This window comes from Anser cygnoides, chromosome 11 (genome assembly GCF_040182565.1).
Source record: "Anser cygnoides isolate HZ-2024a breed goose chromosome 11, Taihu_goose_T2T_genome, whole genome shotgun sequence".
Classification (NCBI taxonomy): domain Eukaryota; kingdom Metazoa; phylum Chordata; class Aves; order Anseriformes; family Anatidae; genus Anser; species Anser cygnoides.
In genome coordinates this window covers 21399950-21422955 of record NC_089883.1, presented here as the reverse complement: position 1 = coordinate 21422955, position 23006 = coordinate 21399950, and the positions used below count along the sequence as shown (strand labels likewise).

Sequence of the window (23006 nt, the reverse complement as noted above, 5' to 3'; positions counted from 1 at the left end):
CTGAGAATAAGCCGCTCTGCAGCACAACAGACATGTGGAGCTTGGGTGACTGGTTCTACATCTGCAAAATCAGCTGTTCAGTTTTCCATTCAACTCCCTCAATACCAATAGCAAACCGGTGTCATCGTTTGACTGTCCTGAACTTAAGCAGATGCTTGTTCCTAAGCTGCTACTGATGTAACTGGGAATCCTGGTGTAGTGATGACATGAGAAGTGAACCCCCTGGGGTCAACTCTTCCACTGGAACACTCTGACATTGTATTTTAAAGAATTTTTGGAAATACTCTTTTAAAAACTATGCATATTTTAAAGAAAAGTACCTAAAAGGATCTTATGCATTCTAAAGGAGATGTTATTAAAAGTTGTCATGCAAAACTTTAAAGTAAAAAATGTGTTTTCTTCAGCAAGAAACCATAGTTAAAACTTAGCTTCAAGGAATAGAGAATGATTAATAAAGCACCTCTTATTTAGTGCACTAAGCCTTCTTGAGATTTAAATGTCTGCTGTGGAAAATGTCCACAATTTAGCGTGAATTATTTATGGAAGAAATTAAGCAACATACATCGCTTGTGGTTTCTGTTCAGAGCAGAAGATAAAAAGCTTCTAGATTTTAAAATTATTATTATTTTATTTCTATTTTTCTTACTGGATTCTTGACATATGTACTGTTAATTAGGCAGTAATGATTTTCTTTCATTTGCACTGCAAATTACACCAATAATTATGCTTTTATTCACAGAATACATTTTGTTAACTGACCTTGGATTTAGTGTGGAATACAAAATGAGAAAGAATTGTTCCAGAAGAAAGAAAAGTTCCAGCTCATGCTTTGAGATTCCTAGGGAAATCTATTTTTGTTAAGTTTTGAATTTTAATTTTACACACACCAACAAAGATATACAACAGAAAGGTTTTAAGTAAGTATATTACTTTGACAGAAGTCACTGGGTTCTACAATTAATTCTCACCAGTAGATCAATGCATTTCATAAGCTGCAAGTCATTCTGACAAGATGAAACAAATATAATCGTTAGTGAAATCCTCAAAATTCAGAACAACAGGCTGTAAAACTAGGTCAGTTTACATCTTCTTTGAAATAGTTTTCTCTCCATAGTATTTCATACTTGACTAATCTTGATAATGCACTTGACATCTTTGGTGACTGATCATATGCTAATTTAAACCCACATTGTATGCGTAAATTCAGAACAACCTGGGGAAATGTTTCAGTATGATGGTGAAAAATAATTAACAGTTGAATTCAAGACCAAAAAGTATTTCTGATAAAATACAATTATTTTTTTCAAGCCCAAAGAATGTAAAGGAAATATGATTGTTATTTAGAAGTAGGTATTTTAATGACTTAGAGCTTTTTTCCTGTCCCAGTGAAATACTATATTTGATTTTTCAGGGCAGGTTGCTTGGAAGAGTAAGGTCTTATTTTTTTAGAGCTTCTTATCCCATCCACTATGGGCAATTGCTGCGAATGTTTCTCTCAGGAGTGTCAATAGTAATTTATTGGCCCCAATCGTACTCCTACTGATATCAGTGGTAAAATTGTTGTTGACTTCAGGAAGCAAATCACAAGTCTGATTATCTTCATATGTTACTATTTAGATTTTACAGAATTTCTTGGAGTGTATATGCAACTTCAGTTATATTTTACTCAGTTTTGTAAAACCCTTGTATAAGGAGAGCTTATAACACTGCCATGCCCTTCTTCATATACTGCTTATCTTCTTCTATCCTTGTCGTTTCTTCACCGTAGATGGCTCACAGATTTTCAGAGGTGAAGAAAGTGTTTATAAAAGCTTATTGTGGAGGAAGGTTGCTGACAATTGCTAGCATGCTGTGAACAGCTTTGGAAACTAAGGGCTCCTTTCCCCCCCAGGTGAAAGAATTGATTCAAGATCAGATAGCTGTTTTTGTAATTCACTGACACGTTCTGTCTGTCTCTCTCCTCTCTTTTTATTTATTTATTTTTTATTTTAAGGTGTGAATTTGGTGACTATTTGTTATTCTGGCTGCTTGTGAATAATAATAATGAGAGAAAATGCCTGGGATGTATTGCATGTTTAATAAGAGACAAATAATATATAAATATAATATTTGGGGGGTTTTGTACTTCAGTTCCTCTTATAGGTTTACCTCTGCTTTGCATTAATGATGAAATTACTCTTAATTGCTTTGAGGGATAGAAAAAAGTTTAAGATCAGTACTGCCTTTTGAAGAAGAGCTTTATTCACACTTTTTGATTTTTGTAATAAAAAAGTTAAACCTGTAGGACTTGAACTAGATACTTAAGTTAGCCTTTAAGAGATGCTGAGCACTAACATCTCTCTTTGCCCCACATCTGAATCTACAGAACACCTGGCTGCTTATTTAAAACAAACAAAAAAGGAAAACCAAAACCCAAGAAACCTGCATAGGGAGTAAAGTCAAACTAAGAACCATGGCTAGGTATTGGACTCTTGCCTTCATTTTGCATCCTTTTTCTTGGTGAGTGTTTTTCCATGTGGCATAAAAAGGCACCTAAGAGACATAATGAGGATAAATCTAGTGCAATGTAACAATATTTATTGTCCTTTGTAACACAACAGAAGGGGTTGGCGGTTGCTCAGAGACAGGTTTCCAGGTCACACTATTTCTGGTAGGCTTACAGTCCAGAGAGACCAGAAGCAATCCAGCTCAGTAGGTTATGGCCTTTCCAGAGTAATTTCCCTATAAAGAGATTGAATTGTGCAGTATTAGCAGTCACGAATACCCTTGACAGTACTTTATTATGGTCAGGGTACCGTTAATGTATAATCGGAATTGGAAATAGTAAATAACATACTAACTAGTAATTTTCTAGTGGTATGACAATATAGTTGCACCCTGTTCATATTCATTTTTTTGTAGATTTGCCACTTTCACAATTCTTTTGACTTTTCTGGGGCTTTGGATAGGTAGGAACCCTGTCACTTGTCATTTGGATGGAAATCTGATTCTCTAACCAATTACAAGTTCAAAATAGCAACCATCTCTGACTGAGTGTCTGCTTGGGATACTGGCGTGCAAATAACAGTGGATTATAACTGAACTTCCAAGAAATCAAGAGAAAATAACTTGCTTCCATTGCTGGAGTCTGTTTTGTGTGTGTGTGTTTTGTTTTGTTAAGAAAAAAAAAATCTAAACAGATATTTTAGAGGTTACAAATTCTATGGAAATGTTAATACCTCTGCTCACCACTCCAAAGCACTTCAACATTTTCCACTGTAGCATGTTGTCCCACATAGTCAATGAACATTTTAATTTCAGCCAAAGATGTGTGTGCACTGAGTGGCATGCAGGCATGTTGTGTGCTATTGTTTTGTGTAAAGAGAAAGGCCCAGGTGCTGTGCTGTATTTGCAGATACAGGCCAAGCAACACAAGCTAAGGAGAAAATGGAAATCTTTGAAATGTGAGTGGGTTTCTTTGGGTATCATTGTCCTTTCTGCAACTAAACTTCAGTGAGGCACAGATGTGTGGGGCGGGGGGGCTGCACTGTGATGACTTCTCATGAGGGTTTCTTTTGGCAGGCTTGGAAAAATTACAATGTGAATAAAGGGAACTTGTTTAGTTCAGATGAAGACTCCATTAATGAGCCCCATTATTCCTATTTTTGGAGAGTGTTAGATTTTTTTTTAAATATATACAATGGTGTATTATTTTTGATTACAGCAGCATTCATTGGTCACTTTTGTCTTTGTGTATGTGAATTTCTAATTATACATGTTAGATGGGTGATCTTCACTGTAAATAGTAACATGATTTTCTTTCACTTGATCTGTCTGTACTGGATTCTGTTTCATTGTTCACTTTCTTCATCACAGTATCTTGCTTATTTTATCTTTCAACAGATATTTCTTCAAATCCTCTCGCCTGCTCCTCCCCTCCCCTTTGTAACTTTTTGAAAAGGGCTTTATCTGAGCAGGCAGTTTCATTTGTCTTTTGATCTATTTTTTAATGTATATGCATTCACTTTGTTAGTAAGCCTGGTACTGAAATCCTTATTCAAGGCCAAAGTATGGGGGCTTGACTGTGACTTCTGGATGAGGCTCCTACCTAAGATTTCCTACAGATACTGGGGAACTTGGGGGACCAGAAGTGTTGGTTACCTAATTGTGAGGCTTTCAAAAGTTTTGCAGAAAGGATATTGACAGTTTCCAAACTTTCAGGTGATTTATGTTGAGAGCTGAACAATGGAAGTGTTGGTAACTGCCAGCTGCTTCTGAAAACCCGGAATTTTTGACCTTTTTCAGAGCACTGGAATGAGGACGAGCTTGTCTTGCTATGGCACGCACCTTGTGGCACCAGCTCTATCTCTGCCCTTGCAGCAGCATGGTTAGTCTGCACATGAGAGCCAATGGCACTTGATATCTTCTGATAGTGCTGCTGGACCTCTTTCTTCAATGTCCTTATTGAGGTCTTCTTACAGAGCATAGGCTTCATAGGCTGGCCCAGAAACATGAATTGAAAGTTATACTGACACCATCTTTGGGAAGAGGGAAAGAAACTCTGAAAGCAAAAAGAATAAACACTTACCTACCCGGAGAAGATAAATAGGGAAAAAAAACAGCCCCTCCCTGCATCTCTAAACTAAAATAAAACCAATTTTTAGAGATGACCACAGTGAATGGAAATTCAGGTCTTTGTTATGCTCAGACTATTTTTCTGTAGGTCTTCAGATGCAAAATCAAAGTCGCATCCAGTTCTCCTGTACAAATATGAGTGACTTAAGCCCAGCATTTGTACGTTAAACAACTAGTTTAATATAATATTAGCATTCGGATAGTCACAATGAGGCTTTGAGGTTAACATCCCATTAAGATGAATGGGATATGTTCATACCTCAGGCTGTAGATTCAGCAAGACAGCAGAGCACTGATTTACATAGCGAAGGCTATATCTTGGCAAACCAGAAGGGTTGCAGACATCATTTTTCTAAAGGGAAGCTTCAGTTCCAGTGAACACATTACAGTCTGCAAAAGGCCCCAGATCAGCAGAGCCGCTGGAGCTGGATAGCCGCTGGTTGTAACTTCAAACTGAAAGACATCAAATGGGCTTTTTGCTATAAAAGTTGACATTCCAGCCAGGTGCTGATGTGCTCCCCACTCCTGTCTCAAAACTCTTTTTGCTTCCCCTAACCCACTTTCTTCCCAAACTGATTTTCTGGTAGGAAATATAGGCCAAGGGCTTGATGACCTTTACTGACCTTAATGTTATGCACATTTTTGTTGCCTTTTTTAACCACTACGTCTCTCTATTTGAGCTTAATCTTCAGATTCCCTGTATTCCATCTGTTTTTTATTCCCTCTTCTGTTGATGTATTATTACATGAATTCCCTTCCTTCCTTAGCTTCACATTTTTCCCCACAGGACCTCTTGCACTTGTCTGTTTTCTTGCTTGCTGTCCCTGCTGTCTGGCATGCTATTATATCTTTTTTCTTACTCACTGTCCTCGTAAGGAGTTGTCTTTGGACAGACATAGGTATGGAAATGGATTTTCTTTATATCTCTCCCACAAAAGCTGCCCCAAGCAGAACAGGGTCCTCCTGAAAATCCCAAGACGCTTCTGCCTTGGGCACACAGGGGGACAAGACAGCCTGGATTTTGCAATAAGGTCAAATTGCAGGTGTTGTGCCGGTATGTTTTGCAGCTGTAATCCCTGGTATTCTTTCTAGCACACACTGGCTTGATTTGGGCACCAGTCTGCAGTGTAAATGATTGTGGCTGCATTTTAGTTCCAGTTGGTTACATTGCAAAACCAATGCATTACTGTTTGACCTGTCTGGGAATTCAACAGACTGGGAATAGAATAGCAGGGGCATTAATGCTGAGGTGTATTTGTCAGGGATGAGACTTCCCCAGTAGCAACTGCTTGTAGTACGCTGCAGATATTACTTATGTCTTTTGTTACGGAAGTCACTCAACTCTTCTGAGTAATTAGAATTATCACCTTGTAGCAAGAGAGCCTAAATTGAGGTTTCTTTTTTTTTTTTTTTTTTCCGAAGGTCTTATAACTGCTTATGAAATTGTCTTTGCAGTAATGTGTTCATTTTTTACTAGCCCATCTTTTGTGATTAATTAATCAGTCATGGATGAGACACAGAACTTGAAGCTTTTTTTTTTTTGACAGATATTGTTGCATACCTTGATTTCTTAATTTTTTTTCTTTGTACTACCTCAGTAGAGCTGCACTGAGGGTCACTCACTTTATTAATGACTCCCTGTTGCATTACTTTCAACAGCTCAACCATCACTGTCCGTCACAGAGACATGCATTTGAAACTCGACATAGTTACTGTCTAATAAGCTTCATTTTCTGTACCACTAGCTTGTGCTCTATAGTGTTAGTTTCCCAAACACGATACTAAGCAATTTTAGGAAATGCTGATACAACTGTAGCAATTTTCCTCAATTTGTTCCTGACAAAGAACTCGCTTCAAAATTGAGTTGGCTTCCTTTTTGTTCGAAACACTGGTAAACACAATTAGCCTCATTAACCCTGGTTTCTGTTTCATAACAGAAAATTAGCCTGCAATCACTGGTTTGCTGGAAAGCACTGTTGTAATTAGTCTTCAACAGTCTGATATGAAAATCCATCACATTTTTAATTTCTCTGACGTGTCAGTGTGTACAGAAAACATGTCTGATATTCTCACTTATCTTGGGGATTGAGATAAAGTCAAGGATCAAGAACCCCGGCTGGCTTAGAGCACTGTTGAACAGATTGGACAGACATCTGTCAAGAATGTCATAGATGCATTGGTCCTGCAAGGGAGGGCAGTAGGTAATTTCTGGAGGTCCTCTCTGCCTCTGCAATTCTATGGGGTCTTGACCCTTCCAAAAGCATAAGAACCAAGCAAGGACCATTGAAATTCTGGCCCCGCTGAATGAGTATGTTTCCTTACCACTCCTTCCAAAATGCTGAGTTATTCCAGCTTTGTTTCAGAGAAGAGCTCTGCCTTGCTCCAGCTCTAAGCTGCTGGTGGCACTGAAGCCAGAACCTTTTTACCAGCATAGAAACAGACTGACTCAAAGGTGAGTCAGGCTAATAATGCTTAAACCTCTGTAGATAATAAGAAATTAGTTGGTCAGGATAGATTTATCATCACCTTCAGGACCTGCATCACTCCAGAGAATATGTCAAGGACTGTGATTGTGTTCTCCTGAAACAACCGGGTTTTCTTCTAGACCGTTATTCCAGTCAGAGGGGAAGGCTGTAGTTCACGTGGGTTGCTGAGCCGTTAGCTAGCACAGAGTACATCACGCTCTCACAGGTTCACAGAATGAGTGCTGCTGCAGGGCACCATGTACTAAATCAAACTACTGTGGACTGGTTTCCAAACTGTACCTGGCTGTCGCCCAGCCACCGCAGAGCAGAAATAGCGGAGCGTGTACTGTGCGTACCTGTGTGTGTGGAAGTGTACCCAAGAACTCCTCTGGGAACTTGGGTGCATCATTACTCCAAATTACATTCCCCTGTGAAATCACTGAGATTTAAACAAATGCAGTCCTCTTTGTCTGTGTTAGGAAAGAGAAGACCTTAATTATTTTGAATTCAGCATAACAATACCAGGGCTAACTTCTAATTTAACTCTGTCCCTTCCATACCTCTTGTCATCTGTGAAAGAGAGATGACGATTATCTACCTCTGGAAGTGTCATGAGCATCTTCGGTGAAGCATGTTGTATAAATGCACACTAGTATTTTAGTGAAGGACAAGAGGCATTATAAGTATCATTGCAACACCTTGGTTCTTGCATGTGGGACAGAGGGCAAGTTTAGAAATGCTTCTAGTCTTGCTTTCACAATAGGGAGCAGAAGACTGAACAGTGCCATTTGTGCGGCCTGTCTGCGCAGGAAAGGGACTGTGCCACAGGTCTCCCTAGTGCCTAGCAAAATCTATGCCTAAGGGACATTTTTCTCCTGTATTAAATGTTCCCCTTATTTCTCAATTGTTCTCTTTAAATGCGTATGGCACCCTGGGGGTATCTCCATTTGAATGGTCTCAATTGCCTCAGTGTCCATTTGGGCCCCAGGTTTAGGGGGCTGTGAAGTGAAGCTGAGCTATTCTATCTTGATATCTAAACTGCAAATGAGGAACTCTGTAATTCAAAGGGAAAGTTGTTCAGGTCACTATATATGTTTGTTCTTAACCTTTTAAATGACAAACAGTAACTAAATAAATAATAATTTAATTTATTAGGTGCCCAGAGCATTTATAGTCGAAATATGAGTGAAATTAATATTAACTTCCTTATTCCAGAAAGAAACATAAAAGCACTGACAAAAAGCAGTCTAATTGGCTAAACTACTTATGTGACTCGTCATGTAGAAGCAGGTTTTAACTTTTTCTTTGCCACAGTTTAGCTCATCCAAAGTGTGCCTGAGGCTCACTGCAGTTCCAGCCTGTTGATGAGTTTTCTTAGGCCTCTGCTTGAAGATCTGCATGATGTGTTGGGATGTGACCTAACTTCATCCAGCTGAGAGCCCTGGAAGTAGTTTGTAGATGGCATGTGGTAACGACTCTAATAGTTTCTCCTTTTCCAGCATGAAGGCAGGTTGGATCCAGCTGGGTTTCAGGGTACCTCCAATCTGTTTTCTTCCTGGAAGAATGGAGTTAGATCCTCATTTGCCCTGACACCAGCACAGCTGAGTTGCCAGTTGTGTGAAATACCCCCATCCCAGGTGCAATGCTCAGACACTTAGGTTGGCTCCATGTGCCATGAGTGACTGGCAGCAGGGTGAACATGCATTGCTTTAGTCCCTGCTCGCAAAGGTGCATCAGTGAACATGTGCTCTGAGCTGGGCTCAGGCAGAGCTCCGTTCCCAACCTGCTGCTGCTGGAGGGACCGCATCCTCCCCACACCACATGGTCTGCGGGAGAATTCCCAGCGCACAGCATTAGCAGTCTGCAGGGGTGAAAACCGCAGAGTGAAGATGATAATTAGAGCCTGATGAGTAGGGATTTGTTGTACTCCTGGCTTTTTCACTGATTTTTTTGTGATGAACAGAGATTAATCATCCAGGCCACACGAACCAATTTACTCTTCTGTAAAATGATTATACTGGTAGTTTCTGATTGCCACACTGCTGTGTGTGACTCTGTGAGGAACACCTTGAGATTCTTGTATGAACATGACTATGTAACGGAAAAGCACTATCATTAACCAGCTATTTCTGAAGAGTCAAACTCTGTTGGGGAACAGTTTCCTATAGATGCATACACAGAAACACTGACTCCATCTCTTAGACTGTATTTGTCAACATGTGGTTGTCCTTCCTCCTCTCCCTTGTTGTTTTTATTTGGTTATTTCATACCACATTCACCTTAACCTGAAAAGGAAGAGATTAGGTTAGATTATTTCAAACATCTGCAAATGCAGCAGAATGCACAAGGGGCATTTTTGGCATTAATGTTCTGTGTATTTTGTTCGGGTAATTAAGCATGGAAAGGTCACCTTGTGTTCTAATAGCAAACATGGAGAGATGGCAGAGAGAAAAACTAAGCTGAGCAAAAACAATTTAAGGAGAAAGCGTCACCATTTGACAATATTTATTATTTCTTCTGTGTTTCCCTAGCTGATACACTACTTTAATTCCAACCTGATACCCATACATTTTGTTTTCAAAAGCTAAATAAAGTATTAGACTGAACACAAGGTGAGGGCTAGGCAACTCAAAGAGTGCACACTGTGGCTCACTGAGTGCCAGCCATTTGGCAGTGATTGTCCTTTGGGACAAGCATCCAGATGTGGTTTATTCAAATGTAGTTTATTCAAATGTGGTTTACTCAAACCACATCAGCCATACCATTTCATAACTCCCCCACTGAGAGGATACATGAGGAGGTTCTTTTCTGGTCATGTGCTTATGTGCCTTGTGAAAGTCCTGTCCTTCAATTAAAAATAAATAATGTTTTTTCCTTTCCCATCTCAGTGAGGTTACTCCCTTTCTCACTTTGCTCCTCATAGTTTTGCATTTGTAGCTTTACTCTGCTTATTATTTCTCTGGTGAAGCTTCCAGTGCAAGTCGCTGACTGCTCATAGTGAGCTTGGTCCATCTCGTAATAACCAGAAATCCCTTCCTGAATTATGAACGCAAGAAGAGATCCTGCTGTTGGTTGTTATTCCCATAGCAGCCCCAGGGTATGAAGCAGTGCCAGTGCCCAGTGCTGGGAGCTGCAGTGTGTGCACACACAATCTGGCTTTCCCTGTAAGACCCTTGCAGTATCAGACAGATCAAAATAGTGAAAGGATGATTTCTTGAGGATGATCCCTGCTCTCACAGTACTTAAGGTTGGGAGGTTATATAGGTTTCTGCCTCATGTAGAACAAATGAGTGCAATGGATAAATGTAGTAGAAACCAATTTTTCTTCTGCTCCTGGTTCTCACAGAGTAAGTTTAAAATTCGCTCTTAGGAGACCTCCACACCTCATCTATGACTCTGTGTGGGGGACTGGCTGGACTATGCAGAGCTGTAATTTCTTTATTCTTTCTACTTGTGACCTGGAGTTCTTTGAGTATATTTCCCCTCTTGTGGAAAAAGTAATTCTCTCTCCTACCTCAGTCCTACATCCATTCCTATGAACACTTGGTAAAGATTTCATTTCAGTTTTCTGCAGTCTTTTTCTTCTGTTTTGAAATAACCCAGGCACTCTCTTAGATGCCCTGCTGACATTTTGCTTCTCATACACTAAAAAAATTATTTGTTTTTATTCCTTAAAAATCTTTTCCCACTCTTCCTTTCAGACTTTCCTAGCCAAGTTTTATTCTTTTAGCTTTATTCCTGTACTTCCTTATCCAGCTCTTGTCTCAAATACTTTTTTCATATCTTTGGGTTATGTAGTCACTCATTTCTCTTTTTGTGTCCTTTCTCCCAGTGATTTACCTCACTGGGATGCCTTTATTCTTCTAAATCTGCTGAATCACACAACGCTGTATTTCATTTGGGGCTTTTTCAAGCAAGGCCAAGTAACAAATGTAGCAGAAAGGAAATAGTGAAGGTTTGTTGCATGTCTGAAGGGAGCACCTACAGAAGGATGGGCAGCGTTTCAGCAAGCAGTAGACCCTTGGTGGTGCTTGTCCTCACTGAAGCTGCTCTCATGTTTAAAGCTAAACTAGAGTACTTTGCCCTTAAGGATGTTCTAGACCAAGAACCCAGCAACCCTTGTTCCTAGGGGTCAGCTGCTCTATGAATGAAATAGGATCAGTGTAATTATCTGATCCATTGCCCCATGTTCTTTCATGGCAAACCCACAATTTGCCTTCAGAGTTTAATTTCTCAAAAGCTGTTTCTCTCTCCTAAGGTATTCTTATCTGAGTTTGAGAGTGTACCTATTAGCTTTGGTAAGACAAAGCTCCCATTTGGAATCATTTCTCCAGTCTGTTTCAGTATAAGCCTTATGTCTGTGATTTCTAGGTCAGCTTCTGCTTGGTGTGCAGTGTCTTGCCTGAAGTGCTGAGCACCCCATTCCTCTGTGCTGGTGGGTACTTAGCTTCTGCCTGGATCAGATACATCTACACTCTATATGAATGTATATGTGCTTGCAGAGGCATCATTTTCCTGCACCACCTTGCCCAACAGAAAAGCTCAAAATTCCTGAGTTAAAATGCCCCTAAGGCTTCTGTTTGTGATTTTATTGTTTTGACAGTTGTCGCACTGGGCCACAAACACACTTGCCAGCCATGCAGCTAATTAAGGATGTTTTGAAAACTTCAAAAGTGCTCCTGCTTATCAAGTAAGTAAGACTAAAAGAGGCTGATAGGTCTCCCACAAGCCTTATGAAAGCCATTACCAAGAGATTGCCACCTCTCCTGGTTTTCAGTTTAACTTTTGGTGGCCATGACTATACTCCTGGAAGAGGACAAGTGCCATAAAGGTTGAAACAATGGCCTGAGGTTACAGGGAAGCAGAAGAAGCCTCCAGTAAGACACATGACTGACTGAAAAATCATTTACATCTAAGTCTTTCACACGGCAGGTTCAGAGTGTGAGAGGAGAGAGAAGACAGGAAGCCATTGGTACAGGCTGTCAGAATTTACTTTTACAGGAAGGGAAAAATCCCATTGTCTGCAACTGCATAATCTTCTTGCACGGTGTGTAATGTTTATAAGGAACAGGGGTCACATATGGCTGGCTGTCAGCAAGAAACAGCAAGCTTGAATTAGCATTTAAAAAGCTGAGTACTTAAAAAATAATATAACTACATGTAACAAAAGTAAATGTTTCAGCTGTGATAAGAGAACAGGCTTTCCTTCCTTCAGACTTGGCCTTATATCTCCTTCCTTAGTTTCTTCTGTCTTGTTAAATTATTTATAAAACACATCCTGGTATTGAAAGAGCAGGACCTAAGGCAGCCAGCTTCTTTACTAGCATTGTGCTCAATGTTTAACAAATTAACTTAGATCTGCAAATGAAAAACTTATACAGCTCTTTTTAAGTATCACCACATCTGAGGAGGTGTTCAGGTGAGGAGCACAGAGAGCTGTTTTTGCAAACAATTCATTTTGGAACAACTTTAGAGGCCCTGTTAGTCCCTTACTAGCCTACGCAGCCCCCATACTGTGGTTGTGTGCTATTAGGAACGGGAACAAGAGCTGGCTATAGATAACTAGGGCTGGCTTTAACTGTGTGGGATACTTGTATGTAGGAAAGAAAGAGTTAGTTCTCAAGGAAAGAAAATGAGGCCAGTAAGAACTGCAGGCTTCCCTCTTCATCTTCTGCTGCTTCCTGGGGGTTAAGGGTGTCAATGTACAATGCAGTATTTTAACACTGACTGCTGATTATTCAAGTGACTATCAAAAAAATTACACTGCTGCAAAGAATATACTGAAGATATAGTGCCCAGAAAGTGCCATGCACTTCAATGGGGAGCTTTTGCCAGAGAACAAAAGGCCTGGGGCTGCAAGAAAAGACAGAAGGAAGTGTGGAGTCTCTGCTTCCCTGGGGAAAAAAAAAATCCATTAATTTATATTGATTATATCCCTAAAGTGTTTTAAAAGATTTTTTTTCCCCTCTTGTTCAAATCTTTCTGCTTCTGAGTCATAAAGAAAAGCGGGGAAGGCGACAAAGAGCAAGGCGATGGTAGCTTTACAAGAAACAGAAGAGAGAAAATACAGCTTGCCGCCCCTTCTGTTCTCTATCCTGCCTCACACTTATCTTGTCGCTACTCATGGCAGTCCGATACCAGAGGCTTGTGTGAGCTGAGGATGACAAAGGGAGCTGGAGAGTGGAGGACAGAACATGTGGGACAGCTGGGAGGTTGCTTTCTCATGGCTGGGCTCATGAGCAGTCTGCCAATGACGACCCAAATTCCCTCTTGCCTCCTGAGTCCTCTGTGTGCCTAAGGCACCACCAAAGGGCAATTACAGTGCCTAACGAAGCCTAACGAAGGGCTAACGAAGTCTTCCCCTTCCCCATGGTCTGGATAGGGATGGCAAGAGCAGTGCAACGCGGGGTTCCATCGCCCAAATTCCTACGCTTCCCTGCATGCAGGCCACAGCCTCAGGGTGTGCATGGGTCTGCTTGCTTTGTGGCAACCCCCTCACCAAGGTTTACCTTGTGCCCTCCAGAAAGGAAAACACCTTGCCTTTTCTGAGTTGTCTCCCTGCCCCTTGTTTGCTGTATCAACTGGGATATGCTGGAACTGGACAGCCATGAAGAGGAGAGTTATCGGCTCTGTCCCAGCAGCGTTTTCCTCTCAGGAAATGTCATCCCAGTGGAAGATGGGCTTGGCTTCCTGGGGCTAGGGCCTAGTTGCAGGGTCTGAATAAAGAGGACTGACAACCTGTTTGCTAGTCTCACAGCTCCTCTTCCAAACCTTATTTCACCAAAGTCTACGGAAGAGTAGAAAAGGGCTTTCTCTTCTCTTCTCTGCTGTATTTTCTTGATCATTCATTTTTAGGTTTATTGGCTAGAATAAGCAGCCATTACAGTGAAAGTCATGAAAATAATGTTCTGTTGAGATGGCAGCTAGAGAAATAAATGTGAAAAAAAAGGAGCTTGCAAGAGCCCCTAGAGCTAGAAAGTCAGTCTGTCAACTGGAGGGAGGAGGTAGTTCCCACAGTTATGTGAGCCAGTAAAAAAAGCTGTACCCACACTACTCCCACCTTTTTCATGGTTACTCATCCCCCCACCCTTTGTCTGTGCCCTTCTCCCTGCTGCTCTTTCCCAGAGTCTCTGAGGCTGGAACAGGAGGCCAGCCTGGATTTTTGTTGGATCAGGGTGAACTACGGGAGTCCTGAGAGAGAGGCCTCTGGCAGCTTGCACTCTTTCTGCTGATTTACCTCATGGCCTTTTCTTCCTAACAGGACAGAAAGGTGAAGAACAGGGACAGAGAAAGGGAGGCTCCTGCAGACTGCCTGGGGCGGTGAGATTGCAGCTGTCCCTTGCTGTATCAGAATGGGCAAGTAGGTGATAGGCCTGATAGTGCTGCTTGGTAGAGGGGAATTATGTTATCTTGAACCAGGGAATAACCCTTTGTTTAATTTTAACATTTCAAAAGTGGACTTTATCTATGTTACACATTTGCAGGGAGCTAGTGTCTGCTCATGCAGAGCTCTGCCTGCTCCAAATGGGATGACAGGGACACATTTTTTGAGTGCAGTATGATGGTAGATGTAGCAGTAGCTATATATTTTCTGATAGAAAATAAGGATTTTTTTTTTTTTGGGGGGTGGGAAAGGTCATTTGAAACAGAATTCACTACAATGTGAAATAGGCAACAGTTTAGTCCCCTTTTGTGTTAACTCTGTGGCAACTTTAGATACATGCTTCATTGGAGAAGTAAAAGTTTTCCATCTAGTCTGTGTACTGACTAACCAATTTGCCTGGTCCTGGCTCTTCCCCACAGACACAGTCTGTAATGGCTCTGTTATGTGTCTCATCCGCCCTCCTTCTCCCCGCTTATGTCTCTGGTTTCCGGCAGAGCTCTGGAAGTGCCTGCCAAGCCAGCGGTTAGCCTGCCCCGCAGCTCCCCAGCTGCTCTGCCCTGCCACCTCCTCACTGGGATCGCCCTGTTGAGACTGGGGCCTTGGCATGTGCTTTACGCTGGGGTGTGTACTTTTCTCCCCAGCACTATTTATTGCATATTCTTTCTTTTCTAGTTCATTATTTATTCAAGCATTCAGTTCACGTCCTCCCACAGTGAGGATTAGCAAAGGGTCCAGCTTGATAAAGGGGAGGGCTTTTTTACACATTTACTTTTTAGCTGCGGTGGTTCTTTCATTGGTGAAGTCACTATTTCTGGCACTGCTGTGACTTCCATGCTGTGGTCTCATTCAAACAAGCTCCTTGACATTCTTGTGCCTCTTCTCGAAGTGATAGGCATTGTCTGTAGTTTGATGTCTATAGTTCTTCAGTCAACTCCAGCTAGGAATTTCTTGCACCTTTCTGCTTTCAGTCTCTTTTTTTCATGTTTGTTTATACTCTCTCTCCTGCCTGCAACAGAAGATGATTGTCCTTTCCCCATCAGTTCTAGCCTGGACTGACTGACTTCCTCTGCTTGGCAGGTTCAAATGGCTTTCTCAGAAGCCTCTCTCGCAACTGAGACTGGTGCCTTGCTATGAGATGGTCCCAAATCTCTGTTTCCAGAAGCTTCTTTCACAGAGTCTGCTTCAAAAACTGTCTCTAAGATGTTTTAATCTTTTATGTTTGTGGGTCTGCTCCTGTCTCTGCATTACTTCTCTTCCCTCAGCCTTCTTTGTCCAGATTAACTGAGAACTGTGAAAAATGTCAACTTCTTCAGGACTGGCCCTGGCCTGCAAAGAGTTCCCTGCTCTGACAGTTGCTCTTCTTTTGGCAGTCATGTTACTGTCTGCAGTACTCTTAAACCTTCTTCAGTTGTATCACGCATTCCCAGAGAAATTCCAGCTCTGGTGGCACTTCTAATTGCTTTGCTTTTCCACTTTGTCTTATCTGGTTTTATTCCCAGTACTTTGTGTTGTCCTGAAATCACCCTGAGCCAAAGAGGGCAGCAGGGATTTGCCTCATTCAGTGTCAAAGCTCCAGCAGCCTGGCATGGTGTAACATGAGAACTGGCACAAATGGAAAATCAGTTTCAAATGGCTCAAGCCAGTCCACATAGGAATGTGCTGACTGCGGGCAGTGTGTTGTGTGGATTGCACAGATAAGCATATTCTTTGCTGTACCATCATTCAGTGCATAACCTGCTCTTAATGTGTGTGTCTGCTCCTTTACAGATGGACTGGTTCTTAATGCAGATCTGTGTCCTGTAATGATCTATAATGTGTTCACTGTCTTTTGATGTCTTTTCCTAGCTAAATCTATCTCAAATATGCCATGCACCACAGGTATATATGTAAGTCAGGTGGCCCTGTAAGGGCTCCTCACCAATTAAAAAATATCCCCTGTGGATAAATACAGTCAAGAGCTGTAGTGTGACCTACCAATAAATTCTTTTCCTACAGCACACGCACTTATTAAAGCTGCTAAAATTAAGAGAGGAATGTCTTTTTGTTGAAATTAAAGTACTGTTGAAGAGTCCTTTCACAGGGGACATTCACCACTCACCACAAACAGGTGATTGGGGAGGGCTGGAATTCACCTGTAGAAATGAAGAGCAGCTTCTCTAGAGGTATTGTTTCAGTTTACAGACTAAAATAGTGGCCTCTGTCCCCTGCCCTACATGGAAGGATAGTGTGGGGTTTGCATAAGTGTGGAGCCAACGTGGACCTGTTTACCACCACAGTTAGTGTTTTCTGACTCGGTTACGTCTGCAAGGCATAATGCCAAACTACTTTAGGAATCCCCAGGCTGGCTCTGAGAAGGCTTGTTGCTAAATCACATGCAGATCTGGAGACAGTTCAGTGTTCACTGAACTTGGAGTCTCTGCAGCACCGTGTCTTGCAGGGGAGATGCAAGCCTGCTATGTCCATGCACACTATGCATCCCCTGGCTGCTCTTAAGATGTAAGCAAATGTCATTGCATAGCAGCAAGACAGTAGACATTGGTGAACAACTTAAATTTCATGTAACCAGCAACAATTTGCATTATCTTCCACCTGGCCCAGAGTGATTCACAATTGCAGCTACTCTCCATAGACAGCCCTGAAAAGAGGACTAACTCCTACTTGCTGATTGCCAGTGTTTTCTGACAGCGAAGTGAATCACTTTGTAAAGACAATGACTTGTTTGCTTTTCCTTGAATCTTGAATTGAAGATATTTCATAATAGAATTTGAACAAATTTACCAGATGTTTCATCCCACTGTGCTTTTCTGGCAGGTCTACAAGACAGAATGCTGACTAAGACTAATAAATCAGACTGTGTATGAAAGATTTGGGGAAGGAATACAATATATATGCTTGAAACCGTAGGAATATCTTACCCCATCGATCCTTGGGAATTCCTGATGTTTCCTGTGCTTTTCTTAGAGACTGATCTCAAACACAGGAGGGGAAGGGGGTCCTGTTCTCTTCTTGTAGCCTATGGTGAGACATAGCTTTGTCTGAAAGCACTCCTTGTGCTGGCATTGGAGATCATAGGCATGAAAGCGATGAATATAATTCTATAGTCAGGCAATTATCCATCCAGCTGGGAGAAAATGAGAAATAAGAGTTTAAGGTGCATTCAGAGGCTGTCTGTGACCCAAAAAAGTACTGTGCTGCTCTACAATAATATTCCCTTTCTCATCCATCTCCTTCTCTTCCACTCCCCCTCCCTGCCCCACTTTGCTTTGCTCAGTCTTTCCTAATCTCTTTGCTTCCATGCTGCCCTTCCAGCAGACCTCTGCCAGTTCCTTAGGAATCAGGAAATAATGCCACCTATAGAAGACACTTTTTCTTTAGGACCTTGTATTGCACATTTTAGCCACACAAAACTGTTTGAAAACACATTTCCACTTCCCTTTCAGTGATTCTCACAGTAACTGATTAAGTTTGCTGACCAATGTTTTTGCCAGGTTGTGCCATTTTGTCTTCTGTTGGCTGGACAACTGCTTTTTTTTCTTTATTCTTGCTTATCAGCTCTCTCCTTGTCCCTCTCCTCCCCACATGTCAGGAAAGGGCATCTCAAGTTTCCACACCATCTTCCAAGCACAGGAAGTGATATAGGAAATACTATTCCAGTTTGTCTGACTGCAGCAGGAAAACATGTATTAAACTCTTCACTGAAGCCAACATGGGATCAGCAGTGCTTGTGCTAACAATACTCCATCCACTAGAGCACAAGAGGCTTTGAGTGACAGCACAGCACCATGTCTCCCTCCTCTTGCTTGGAGAGACTTTATCAACATGTGTCCCTGAAATCTTTCTGCTGCTAAAGCTTGTGCCTGGCACAGGACTTGTGGTGCAGGGCTCCCTCCTGTGCCTGTGGCACAGGGCTCCTTCTGCAGGGCCATTTTTGAGGATTCTTGCTCACACCAGGGCAACTGTGGTAACAGCAGCCCCTCTTTCAGTCCAGGAGTTCTGAAATCAGGACACTCAACCTTGGAAAGGTATTTTTTAAATAAAAACACAGACACACACAGACACACAAAGACCAGGTTGCCTTTGAATACAGTTTGTCCATCTGAATAGCAGTGTCAGGTGAAAAGAAGGTACATTTTTAATCACAATCATATTATTTAAGCAAGTTGTATTATTTTGTGTGTTGCCTTTATCTGAAGATTGCAGGCATTTGTGATTATCCGTCATTTTACCTTTATACAGCTGTTTTCATCGTGATAGGTCACAGAAATTTGCCACTTGGCAGTAACAGCAACTGTCTCATCCAGCACATTACAAAGGAACAGAGAGAAGGGGTGTTTCTAGCCCAGGATGTCTATAGTAAATTGCTACACTTAGAAAAATGCTGCTAAGCCATTCCACTCCATTTTTAATGCTCTGTCTGAACAGTGTATGCTCAATGAATTGCATGGTGTTCAAGTTATCTGTCTGTACAATATGAAGAGCTGAGCTGGCTGTGCTAGGATTAAACCTGTGAGTCTTGTGGCAGTAAGTGTTCCCTGGCCCACACTTGGGACCATGAAACAATCCCTAAACCAGCACTCTGAAAATGAAACAGTGTCTTGAGAGTTAAAGAGCTGGAAAAGGAAACGTTGACTACCCTCCAACTCCTCAGGTCTTAAAACCATCAATACTCGAAGCTATTGTGATGTTCAGCCTGTGTCTGCTGAGTGAGTTTGAACAGTTGGCACCACTCCAGCAGCAGCTGCTCTATAAAGTTAAAAAAAATGCTTAGAAAGTATTATTATCATTATTTTTATTATTATTATTTTCTCAGCTTTGAGAATAGTTAACTCCCATTCTCTCCTCCCCCCCGGCCTTTTAATAGCGGTTTTAGTTTACCTTGTGTCCCACCACTCATACTCTCTCTGCAACCTTAAAGAAGCACAAACCAAATCTCAGCAATTTTCAGCAAGGCCACAGCATGGTTGGAAAGGTTCCCACTGCCTTCTTCAGTAAGCACTAAAAGGGAGGCTCCAGCACTTCCAGTGCTGCTGTAAATAATGTCTGGAAGGGGACGGATAAAGAATAGGGGGTACACACGGCTTTGCTTCTAGCTTGGTTTTCATTTCCTTTGTCTCTTTCAAGAGAAACAAGAGGCCTAACTTCATATAACTTGGCACATTGATTGCTGGGCCCTTAAGGATCTGTTTGGTGCTGCCTCTCCCACCAACGCGACTTCAGGCTCCAGGTCCTCCTACTTGGAGGAGCCAGAGAGGCCTCTCGGGTGCCTGGAGGGGAGAGCTCAAAGTGTTAAATGCAGGAAGAGCATTAGAAACAAGGGCAGTTTTCTGGCTTTGATCCTTCACTTGGCTGATTCCTGGAGAGAGGCTTGTCTGGGGCTATCACTGTAGAAGAGTTTGGAAGCAGCTGAGCAAGGCACTGCTCAGCCTGGGGGATCAAAGTACACTGTGAGCAAAGCAGCACGATGTGCTCTGTTTGAAGCAGGAGCTGCAAAATACAGTACAGTGCTCCTCTCAGCTGGAAAGCCAACAGTGAGGATGTTTCCCTTCTTTCTGTCTTTCTGTGGATTTTTCAACAGGATTTGGTTGTTAAGGATTGTAAGTACTGATAGACACAAATGCAGCATCTGCAGATAGAAGAAAGGTGCTGTTAGTAGGGTGGGGTTAGTAGCCTGGTAAAGTGACAAATACTAAGTTATGGAAACCTTACTGTATCATTACCTTAATTCAACAGAAGGTGCCAAGGAGGAGAATTAAATATAGAAGCAAGACATGACAGAACTCAAAGAATGTCTGTGCTCTTGTTCAACACGGGGGTACTGAATGCACAATTTCATGCAAATCAGACTTCATTTATTTTCTGGTTTGCTTCTTCAGTTAAATATGAGACAATTGAGAACAAGAGCTTTTTCCAGCATCCCATACCTAGTAAATTCATTCTGGGAATGGGAGAAGTAAAGTGAATATGATTCTGGACGATGACATCACCAGCGATCCAAAAATATTTGCACTGGGTGACCTGAATAGTCTCTTGAATATAAATGATCCACGGGGGAAATTTTCTAATAAGAGCAAATGCAATAGCTAAAAGGGTGATATTGCTGGATTGGAAGTATGCACAAGGATTAAATCTTCCTGAACTGTACACAGGATTAAGTGAATTGACACATGTGGAGAAAATCACTTCAATAATAATATTTTTTATCTTTTATTTTTGGGGAGTCTTTTTTGGAAATATAGTCATTATTTTCAGAAGGTTATGACTGAGTTGTCATACTATACATAATAAGGTACCACTGTAATCTAGAATGATGGAATGAATTCATGTGTCAAGATGGTGATCCATAATATTAGTGTTGTGGTAGACAGCAAAAAAACATTTGAAGCAAAATTAAACTTTGTATGTTAAAGTGGGTATGTTACCATATGCTTCCGTCTGTGGGACACCTGAAAAATGACTGCTTTCTTACTGGGTTATCCCACAGAGCTTCCTCCTTCTTGCTGGTCCTTGTTTGCTAATGGAGAACAAAAAACCACACAAAGCAGAGGACTTTGCTAATGCTATGCAGAAGGGACCTCAATTTCTTGTTCACCTTTTCTTTACTACCCCTCTGTGCCGTTCTTCTGTGTGGTGACCCTGTTAAAATAGAACCAAGCAAAAGTTTTAGTTGATGATCCTGTTGGGAAATGGGTTTGGGGGATATTACTGCTCTGCTTGTTAAAGTCTGTCTTGAGCACTCTTCTTAAAGTCAGTCAGCCCGTGCCTTCCGAAGGCTTACAAGTGCAGGTGTTAAAAGCTAGTAAGCTGGACCAGGTGGACCAGCAAGGGCTCATCTGTCTGCTCACAAAGTTTAAGGCTTGTTTTGTCAGTGCTTTATATTTCCTACCAGGTTAAGTGTATCTGGCTATGATTGCTGTGTATTGAACGTTTCGGCAGATATATCATTGCTACATCTGGTTTTCAACTTTCCAAGGCACGCTTTGCCACTGGATTTTTCCATGCATGGTCTCCACCAAATGCCAGTCACTTTTTCAGCAGTCCCTTCAAGTTCTCCAGTGAAGCCAGAAGATCAAATGTTTACTCTGTAACTCACTGGGGAAAGGAGTGCATCTTCCTATCTCCCTTTGTGTTGTATCACAGTGTTTGCTTTCAGTAAATAATAACAGTAACAACTTGTTCATTAATGGACTGTTAATTGTGTCTTTTAAGATATAGGTTGTCTTACTGCTATTTAGCACATATGCTTAATATCCATCTTTTCATGTGGCACTTGAAATTTGGCAACCAGCCTGTGATCTCAGGTTTTGCAGCACCTGTGAGTGTGATAGTTCCTAGCTGAACATTTTGAACAAGAAGAGTCCCGGTATCAGTTAATTCAGGTAAAGCATTACTTCCCACTAGCATTAAAGTACAAAAGGTTCCCCTGCAACATGTGACCTGCCTGTTTTCCAAGGCTTTGGGGATTAACAAGGTCTTTATTTAAACCGACAGATTTAACAATGTTTCTTGACAATACAACTGTTATTCACGTGATTAGCAAAACCACTAATTGGGGAGCGGTGAACAGCAGCTAAACAAAAACTCTTTGAATCCAGTTAGTGCCAAAATATTGACAGACAATCTATAACTTTTTTCATTTTGTACTCGACTGTAGTTCAATGATGAAAGGCCCTGAGCAGCACTGCCCAGTATCTTCTGTGAGGCCTTTGCAGTGGTGCAAAATAGCAAGAGCAAAGCTGACTCTGGCTCACTGGTTGGGCTGCCTGACAGCTGGGGCTGCCCCTTGGGGCTCTCCTTTTGGTGTCTTTGGTTGTAAAGAGCTTCTTCCTCTTGCTGGAAGAAAGTGTGTGTACCTGGAAATGTTCCTGGTGGTGAGTGAGGACTTGATTTTGGCTTGATTTCATGGCCAGTTTGCTTTAGTAAGACGTGAGGAATTGATCCTAAAAAACGCTAAAGGACAGAGGTAGAGCGTCATGCTAGTAATGTTGCAGGATATGGCAGCATTGCCCTGCTCTATCGCTTTCTCACCCATACTCCATTTACCTCCAAGTGGTGCCTGAAAGTGTTACTTGTCACCAACAGCTAATGAATTGTATATTACCTCCCCACACAGTGGTCACTTGAGCTAAGGAGGGTTGTGTAGGGTTTTCACAGTGGGGAATTGTTTTGTTGTTGTTGCTGTTGTCATCTCTGCTGGGATTTGTTTTCAATGTTGGAAATATGTGTGGAAGGGATGGTAGGGACTGGTTCTGGGGAGGTCTTTGCAGTCTTGGCCTGTATATTATCCCCCAAAGATGAGTTTTAGCATTGTAGCAGAAGGAAAGTATGACTCTGCTGAAGGTCTCAAAAAAAGTATGACCCTGATTGCAGGTCTCAAATTGCAAAGAAGGTGTTCTTGAGCAATTCTGTTGCTATGTTGAACAGCATCAGGACTGGTCAACAAATGGCCTTGATGTATACATCCAATACCTGCTGTATGTCAGCGTTGAATAATGGTAACTGAAAATCAAATTACTTGAATTTGAGTTATAAATGTCCGTAGTCCT

The 23006-nt window shown here is 41.6% G+C and overlaps 1 long non-coding RNA gene across 1 annotated transcript in view; it reads left to right on the top strand.

Annotated features, from left to right (window-relative positions):
- LOC106033648 (uncharacterized) overlaps window positions 1–23006 on the top strand; it is a 129585-nt gene that overhangs the window by 89102 nt on the left and 17477 nt on the right. Inside the window, exon 7 of the long non-coding RNA XR_010834243.1 lies at window positions 740–2499. This is a non-coding gene — a long non-coding RNA (uncharacterized lncRNA). The remainder of the gene's footprint in view (window positions 1–739; window positions 2500–23006) is intronic.